The sequence below is a fragment of the Pristiophorus japonicus genome, chromosome 23 (genome assembly GCF_044704955.1).
Source record: "Pristiophorus japonicus isolate sPriJap1 chromosome 23, sPriJap1.hap1, whole genome shotgun sequence".
Lineage (NCBI taxonomy): Eukaryota > Metazoa > Chordata > Chondrichthyes > Pristiophoridae > Pristiophorus > Pristiophorus japonicus.
In genome coordinates this window covers 17,803,302-17,812,399 of record NC_091999.1, presented here as the reverse complement: position 1 = coordinate 17,812,399, position 9,098 = coordinate 17,803,302, and the positions used below count along the sequence as shown (strand labels likewise).

Here is a 9,098-nt window from a genome sequence, read left to right as displayed (position 1 = left end):
ATGGAAAAAGTATTTCCAGTGGCATTAGGGTAGGTAACCAGAGGAGTCAGACGTCCGATGATTGGCAAAATAACGAGAGGTGAGATGTGGGATAATTTGTTACTCAGCGAATTGTTATGATCCAGATTGCACTGTCTGAAAGGGTGGTGGAAGCAGATTGAATTGTAACTTTTAAAAGGGAATGCGATAAATACTTGCTGGGAAAAATATACCAAGCAATAGGTAAAGGGCAGTGGAGTGAGAACCATTGAACAGCTTCACCAAAGAGCCGGCACAGACAAGATGGGCTGCATGGCCTCCTGTGCCGTCCTCACCGTGACAATGGCGGATGATCTTACCCAGAGTGCTCCGCCCGTCGGTTTACGCCCTATATCCATCAGCAGCGGGGCAATGTGGGTAGGCCAGGTCCCTGCAGAGCACGCCCCTGTGCGGAGAGGCTCCCGGGGACTGATTGGAGCGAGCACGGCATCAGCATCACCAAGTGTGGCTCTCAGGCGCCAGGAAACAGGGAGTGTGACTCTCAGTCCCGGGCAGCACCGAGTGTGGCTCCCAGGCCCCATGCACCAGGCCCCATGCATCACTGAGTGCGGCTCTCAGGCCCCGGTCAACACCGAAAGTGGCTCTCAGGCCCCAGGCAACACCGAGTGTGGCTCTCAGGTCCCGGGCAACACCGAATGCGGCTCTAAACCTGTGTGTCAAAACCTCCAGGCCCGGCACCAGCAAACCCCGGGGGCAGTGCCTCCCCCACACCACGAAAACAACTACTTGCGTTTATACAGCATGTCCAGCAATTCCCAGCCGCTCCATCTCAGGGTCGGCGCTGAATGCGGAAGTCACTCCCTGGCCTCCTGTACTGTATAGAATTAGGAAGTCCCTTGATTCGATGATGACCCGCTTCCAAAACAAAACGGATGAGTTCACAGATGTTTCACTGAGACCTGATATTCCAGGTCCCGAACTACATATTAAAGTGTGGAAGATGCTTGTGTGTGGATTATTTTAACGTGGGTAACCGTTGCACACAATCCACCACACGGGCTGAACAGAGTGAGGTCTTGGTCCAGTGGCAAAGGTTAACCAAGACGACTGGAGACCAAGCTCTGCTGCACAGACCTGGTGCACAAACTTGTACTGCCCATAGATCGCAGTGTGGTCTGGCCCATGCTGTCCCTGGGTCCTTGCCTATTCCGGGCCCCGAACTCGCGCCTCTTGTGGCTCCAATCTCTCCACCCCAAACTCTCATCTCTCGTGGGGCCCAATCTCTTCGCCCCGAATTCTCGCCTTTCGTGGGCCCCAATCTCTCCGTCCGAAGTCTGGCCTCTCGTGGGGCCCAATGTCGCCACCCAGAACTCTCGCCGCTTGTGGGCCCCAATCTCTCCGCCCTGAACTCTAGCCTCTCCTTGGCCCCAATCTCTCCTCCCCGAACTGTCGCCTCGCCTTGGCTCCAATCTCTCCTCTCCAAACTCTCGCCTCTCCTTGGCCCCAATCTCTCCATTCCGAACTCTTGCCTCTCCTGGGCCCCAATCTCTCAGCCCCGAATTCTCGCCTCTTGTGGGCCGCAATCTCTCAGGCCCGATCTCCCGGCGCTACTCCACCCCGACCTCACCACTCCTCTGCTGCTTGCCGCATCGCTTGCTGTACCTGGGCCGTTCCGATGGTTCTGCCCATGCTCCAATCGCTGACCTGGATTCCGGTACAAAGCAAAATCATTAAGGAAGAAATAGCGGGACATCTAGATAGGAATAGTGCAATCAAGCAGACGCAGCATGTATTCATGAAGGGGAAATCATGTTTAACTAATTTACTGGAATTCTTTGAGGATATCACGAGCATCGTGGATAGAGGTGTACCGATGGATGTTGTGTATTTAGATTTCCAAAAGGCATTCGATAAGGTGCCACACAAAAGGTTACTGCAGAAGATAGAGGTACGCAGAGTCAGATGAAATGTATTAGCATGGATAGAGAATTGGCTGGCGAAGAGAAAGCAGAGAGTCGGGATAAATGGGTCCTTTTCGGGTTGGAAATCGGTGGTTACTGGTGTGCCACAGGGATCGGTGCTGGGACCACAACTGTTTACAATATGCATAGATGACCTGGAAGAGTGGACAGAGTGTAGTGCAACAAAATTTGCAGATGACACTAAGATTAGTGGGAAAACGGGTTGTGTGGAGGACTCAGAGAGGCTGCAGAGATTTGGATAGGTTAAGCGAATGGGCTAAGGATTGGCAGATGGAATACAATCTCGGAAAATGTGAGGTCATCCACCTTGGGAAAAAAAACAGTAAAAGGGAATATTATTTGAATGGGGAGAAATTACAACATGCTGAGGTGCAGAGGGTCCGGGGGGTCCTTGTGCATGAATCCCAAAAAAATAGTTTGCAGGTGCAGCAGGTAATCAGGAAGGCGAATGTAATGTTGGCCTTCATTGCGAGAGGGATGGAGTACAAAAGCAGGGAGGTCCTGCTGCAACTGTATAGGGTATTGGTAAGGCCGCACCTGGAGTACTGCGTGCAGTTTTGGTCACCTTACTTAAGGAAGGATATACTGGCTTGGAGGGGGTACAGAGACGATTCACTAAGCTGATTCCGGAGATGAGGGGGGTTACCTTATGATGATAGATTGAGTAGACTGGGTCTTTACTCGTTGGAGTTCAGAATGAAGAGGGGTGATCTTATAGAAACATTTAAAATCATGAAAGGGATAGACAAGATAGAGGCAGAGAGGTTGTTTCCACTGGTAGGGGAGACTCGAACTAGGGGGCAAAGCTTCAAAATACGGAGGAGCCAATTTAAAACCGAGTTGAGAAGGAATTTCTTCTGCCAGAGGGTTGTGAATCTGTGGAATTCTCTGCCCAAGGAAGCAGTTGAGGCTAGCTCATTGAATGTGTTCAAGTCACAGATAGATATATTTTTGATAGATATATTTTTAACCAATAAGGGAATTAAGGGTCACGGGGAGAGGGCGGGTAAGTGGAGCTGAGTCCACGGCCAGATCAGCCATGATCTTATTGAATGGCGGAGCAGGCTCGAGGGGCTAGATAGCGTACTCCTGTTCCTAATTCTTATGTTCTTATGTTCTTATGTAAAAACTAGGATCTCAAGTCTACAAATCTCGGGCAATTTAGAATAAATCGCCTCTCAACTATGCTGCAAATGCTAGAAAGACGCTTTGGATACCTGGCCTCCTGTGTGGGTCTGTTTGTTGCATCTATTTGAGCTGGAGTGGAGATGGAGGAAAAGCTGCTGGGTTTCACCCCCAGTATTTCTGGGCCCAGTGGGACCAACAATTCCCCATGTGGGGCTGTCAATGGAGGTGGGTTCCCTTTCCTGAAGGATATTGATAAACCATTTGGGTTTTACCACAAACTGGAAGTTTTCATGGTTACCATTTCTAGTGCTGGCCCCACAAATTACCAAGTTCATTAAGCTCAATTTCTCAAAGTGCCTTTGTGTTTTTGTGGGTTCTCTCTCATCCACCCTTTTTCTTGACTGAAATTCACTTTACAGGGTATTAAAAGGGGAGGATTTATAGACCGGAGGCTCAAAACAAACATCACATTAACATCCAACGAAATCACTCGATTCATCGGGAATGGATTATCATCCAGCAACTATGGATGCATAGGTGGAGAAAGTGTACACGTGCTCTGTGTGTGGACAAGGCTTCAGCCGATCATCCAACCTGGAGAGACACAAGCGCAGTCACACTGGGGAGAAACTGTGTAAATGTGGGGACTGTGGGAAACGTTTCAACTACCCGTCCCAGCTGGAAACACACCAGCGAGTTCACACTGGGGAGAGGCCGTTCACCTGCTCCGAGTGTCAGGAGGGATTCACTCAGTCATCTAACCTGCTGATACATCAGCGAATTCACACTGGGGAAAGGCCGTTCACCTGTTCCGTGTGTGGGAAGGGATTCACTCAGTCATCCACCCTGCTGACACACCAGCGAATTCACACCGGGGAGAGGCCGTTCACCTGTTCCGTGTGTGGGAAGGGATTCACTCAGTCATCCACCCTGCTGACACACCAGCGAATTCACACTGGGGAGAGGCCGTTCAGCTGCTCTGAGTTTGGGAAAGGATTCAATGAGTCATCCAATCTGCTGGCACACCAGCGAATTCACACCGGGAAGAGGCCGTTCACCTGCTCTGAGTGCGGGTAGGGATTCATTCAGTCATTGCACCTGTTGAGGCACGAGCGAGCTCACACTGGGGAGAGGCCATTCGCCTGCTCTGAGTGTGGGAAGGGATTCACTCGGTCATCCCATCTGTTGAGGCACCAGCGAATTCACACTGGGGAGAGGCCGTTCACCTGCTCTGTGTGTGGGAAAGGATTCACTCAGTCATCCCACCTGTTGAGGCACCAGCGAGTTCACAAATGATTGTAGGGGTTGGGTTATGTTGTTATTGTTGCTGTTAATCACAACCCGACTGAACCATGTTCATTCTGACTGTTGGGGTTTGTTTCCGCTGATGGAAACTCCTGTAACTGGACTGGAGATTAATATTTGGGGTGTAGACAAATAAATTCGTGTTACTTTCAACACATTGCTGTAGATTTTTCTCTTTCCCATCCGAGTGTTTAGCATCACGTGGCTGGAGCTCAGAGAGGACAAGCTGGGGGGAGGATCAGATGGGGGAAGAACTTCAGCATGGACACTGTCCTTCAGGGTCATACTGAGAGGGGCAAGTGAGACTTTGGTCTTTCTCATCTCTCTTCACTGACAGCAACTCGTGCGGGTTAATCTTGACAGTGTAAGATGTGGATGATATCCACCCAAAGGTGCTAAGAAAGATGGGATGGGTGCTCTGCCAGCCCCTTGCCCATATCTCCAACAGCTCAGTAGAGTCATGGGTTGTTCCCTGAGATTGGAAGGTAGCACATGTAGTTCCCATTTTTCAATTGTGCAAAAGTCAGAGCTCAGGAACTGAAGGCCCATCAAGTGAACTCGATCACTGGGAAGGAGCTTGAAGGGATCCTGAGAGATCCTGTTTTCCATCATGTGGAAAGTGAAGGGGCCATTAGAGATACTGAACATGGATTCCGGAAAACAAGGTCATGTCTTACAAACTAGCTTGAGATTGTAAAGAAGTTGTCAGGTTGTGGATGTGGGAATCCGGTTGACATTGTCTTCCTCAGCGTGTCAAACTCATTTTCTAGGGTGGGCCTGATTCAATATCCTGGCACTTGGCATGGGACACATTCAGCAAAAGCCATTAAAATAGGAATAAATTAAGATAAACTACATCGGAATTTGCATTTAGATTTTATTTACTGCCGCTGCTCCCAATCCCTGGTAGCTCTTAGCTTGAGCATTCATGAACTAACCCTGCTCAAACCATAAGCACAAGGATATCGGTGCATGGTTCTGCCTCTGACCACAAGGCTGTGTCACTGCCACACACAGATACCGTTTCCTTGTTTCACAACTCAATACAAAGACCATCACTTCACACATTCCCTTTATGCACAATTGCAGCAGACATGAGCAAGGACGTGAGGCTTATTAAAAGACACATTTCATTACAGCAAAGGTTCCACTGGGAGAAATGTTCAGTTATTTTCCATTACAGGCAAAATGCCGGACAAACCAGCAGCACACTGGCACCTGAACAGTGTCTCATCGGCCTACAGGCTTTTCTTAAATAGATTTGCTGCGTGGAAATAAACTTAAACCAGCTTTGCGGGCATGATGCTCTATTCATACATTGGAGGTGAGAGAGATGCTGTGGGGCACACACTAAGTCAAGTAGCTGAAAGTGATTGACAGACTGGGTTTTGTTTTTAGTGATCCCGGGCGTGTTACCAATACCGGCAAAGATGAAGCCCATGGAATAAAAGGGACAGTGGATATTGTCTCACTGTGAGCGTGTCAGAATGAGAAGCTTTAACAACAGCCGATGTTTCACAAAGGGAGACCTCACCCCACGAAAGGACATTGGGCGTTTAATGGGCTGTTTGTGTCATTGGGCTACAGGAGGCTATTTGTGACAGAAGGAAAGCTGGTCACAGCAAACGAACAGTTTACCGGCCTGTCCAGGGCCCACTCTGACCCCCACCTTCTCTCTCTCACTATTGATGGACACTGCTGCAGTAATTGCTCCTCTAACCTTTCCTCTCTTGTCCCTCCCACACCCCTAACCCGAAACAATCTCCCTCCCCCTAAATCCTCACTGTGCTGGAATCCACACCAGTCTCCCCATCTGCTCCTTGTTCTCTCCCTGGATCCTGAAACTACAGAACTCACTGATCTCCAGGCTCTAAAACTGAAGCTTGGTGGTCCTCAGTCCCTACTCCTTGATTTCCCTCCGCTTCTCTCCTCCTCTTTCCCCCTTGGTTGTGTTCCACACTCTGGGCCTTGGACCTTCCCCGGGGATTCTCAGTATGAACAGGGGGATGTGTGTTGAGACAGGATGTCCCAGCTCTCCTCCTTTAAAGGGACATGGAGAGGATCAGCTGGGCTGATGGCCCTGCTTTATGACATCACTGCAGTGCCTAACAATCAACCTCCCTGAGCCCTGATCATTTTGGGCTTGATTGAGCTCAGTGCTGTTACAGGAAGGGAAACAGGAGCAGGATTTGACCCGTGTGAAGCCCAGGATTAATGGGGAGAGGTACAGGATCAATTTATACCTTATTAAGTGCGAAATGTCAAATGTGCCAGACACTCCTTGTCCCTCAGTATCTGTGTCGGGGAGCGACCGATGGGTTCACTCTGTATCTAACCCGCGCTGTGCCCGACTGGAGAGTGTTTGATGCTGGCACGAGGTGCACTGCTTAATGAGCACAACATTTAATCCAAAGATGATCAGATAAACCCATGAGCTTCACCCCTGGACACAGGTCCTGAAGGACAGGGAGTGTCTCTAATAATTTGGCTGGTATCCTTGATCAAATTTAAACAGGTCGTATCTCTTTTTAAAAATTCGTTCATGGGATGTTGGCGTCGTCTCTCATCTCTCATTCTTCTGTACGAGAGCGAATATAGGCATCGTCTACTCAATTTTTCATAGGACAATCCCCCCATCCCAGAAATCAGTCTGGCGAACCTTCATTGCACTCACTCTATAGCAAGTTTATCTTTCCTTATGTAAGGAGAACAAAACTGTACACAATACTCCAGGTGTGGTCTCACCGGAGCCCTTTATAATTGCAGTAAGATGTCTTTACTCTTATACTCAAATCTTTTTGTAATAAAGGCCAATATACCATTTGCTTTCTTAATTGCTTGCGTATAAACTTTTAACGATTTGTGGACAAGAACACCAGGACCCTCTGAACACCAACATTTCCCAATCACTCACCATTGAAAAAAATACTCTGCCTTTCTATTTTTACTGTCAGTATCTAACTTAACATTTCTTCACATTATATTCCATTTACCATGTTCTTGCCCACTCACTGAGCCTGTATATATCCCCTTGAAACCACTTTTCATCCTCCTCACAACTTACATTCCCAACGAGCTTTGTAGCCTCAGCAAACTTCGATATATTACATTTGGTCCCCACATCCAAATTATTGATATAGTTTGTGAATAGCTGGGGCCCAAGCACCAATCCTTGCAGCACCCCACCACTTAAAGTCTGCCAACCCGAAAATCGCCCGTTTATTCCTACTCTGTTTTCTGACAGTTAACTAATCCTTGTTCATATATTACCCCTAATCAAACGAGCGATAATTTTGTTTAATAATCTCTTGTGTGGCACCTCATTGAATGCCTTTTGTAAATCTAAATAAACCACATCAAGTGGTTTGCCCTTTTCTATCCTGCGAGTGACAACCTCAAGAAATACTAACAGATTTGTCAAGTACAATTTCCCTCTCCTAAATCCGTGTTCATTCTGCCCAATCGTGTTATTACTTACTACATGCTTAATAATATATTTTAGCATTTTCACTACTACTGATATCAGAACTACCAGTATTGCACGGGTTAGATACAGGGTAAATCTCACTCCATCCTGTCCCAAACACTAGCAGGGTTGATACAGAGTAAATCTCAGACTACAATATCACAAATACTCACAGGGCAGGTACAACATGGTTTAGATACAGTGTAAAGCTCCCTCTACACTTTGCCATTAACCAGTCGCAGGGCAGGTGCAGTACAGGTTAGACATGGAGTATCTTTTCCTCAACACTGCCACAAAACATTCTCAGGGCAGGTACAGCACGGGTTAGATACAGAGTAAAGCTCCCTCTGCACTGTCCCATCAAACACTCCATGGACAGATACAGCACGTGGTTAGATACAGAGTAAAGCTCCCTCTACACTGCCCCATCAAACACTCCCAGGATAGGTACAGCACAGGTTACACGGAGTACATCTCCTTCTACCCTGACCCAGCAATTCCGTTGCAAATACAGCATTTGTTTCATATAAAGTAAATCTCCCTCTACACTGTTCGATCAAACACTCCCAGAGCAGGTACCGCATTGGTTATACACTAAGTAAAGCTCCCTCTACACTATCGAAATAAACACTCCAAGGACAGCTACAGCACAATGTAGATACAGTGTAATTCTCTCTCTAATCTTTCTAGAATTGTGCACAGTTTTGGTCGCCTTATCTAAGGAAGGATATATTTGCCTTGCTTAGAAACAGAGTAAAGCTCCCTCAACACTCTCCCACCAGTCATTGCAAGGGCAGGTACAAAGCAGGTTAGAGACAGAGTATATCTTCCTCAACCCTGCCCCAAGCATTCCAGAGCAGGTACTGCATTGGTTAGTTACAGATTAAAGCTCCTTCAACACTGTCCCTTCAAACACTCCCAGGGCAGGTTCAGCACGGGTTAGATACAGAGTAAAGCTCCCTCTATACTGTCGCATCAAATACTCCCACAGCAAGTACAGCACGGGTAGATATGGAGTAAACCCCGCCCTAGACTGTCCCGTCTAATGTTATTGAATGGGGAGCAGGCTCCGGGGGCCGGGTGGCCCCCTCCTGCTCTTATTTCTTATGGTCTTATGTACCCAGCATGCCCCGCGGGGGAGAATGTGCCGCACGCAGAGTCCAGGATCTCAGTGCGCCGGTGCTGGTCCTGGCTGTGTTTGGAGTATGCGCGGTGCATGTAATAGTGGAGGAGACACA

At 48.1% G+C, this 9,098-nt stretch overlaps 1 pseudogene; it reads left to right on the top strand.

Moving 5' to 3' along the window:
• Nucleotides 1-321: 321 nt before the first annotated feature.
• LOC139235414 (oocyte zinc finger protein XlCOF6.1-like) overlaps nt 322-9,098 on the top strand; it is a 54,382-nt pseudogene continuing 45,605 nt past the window's right edge.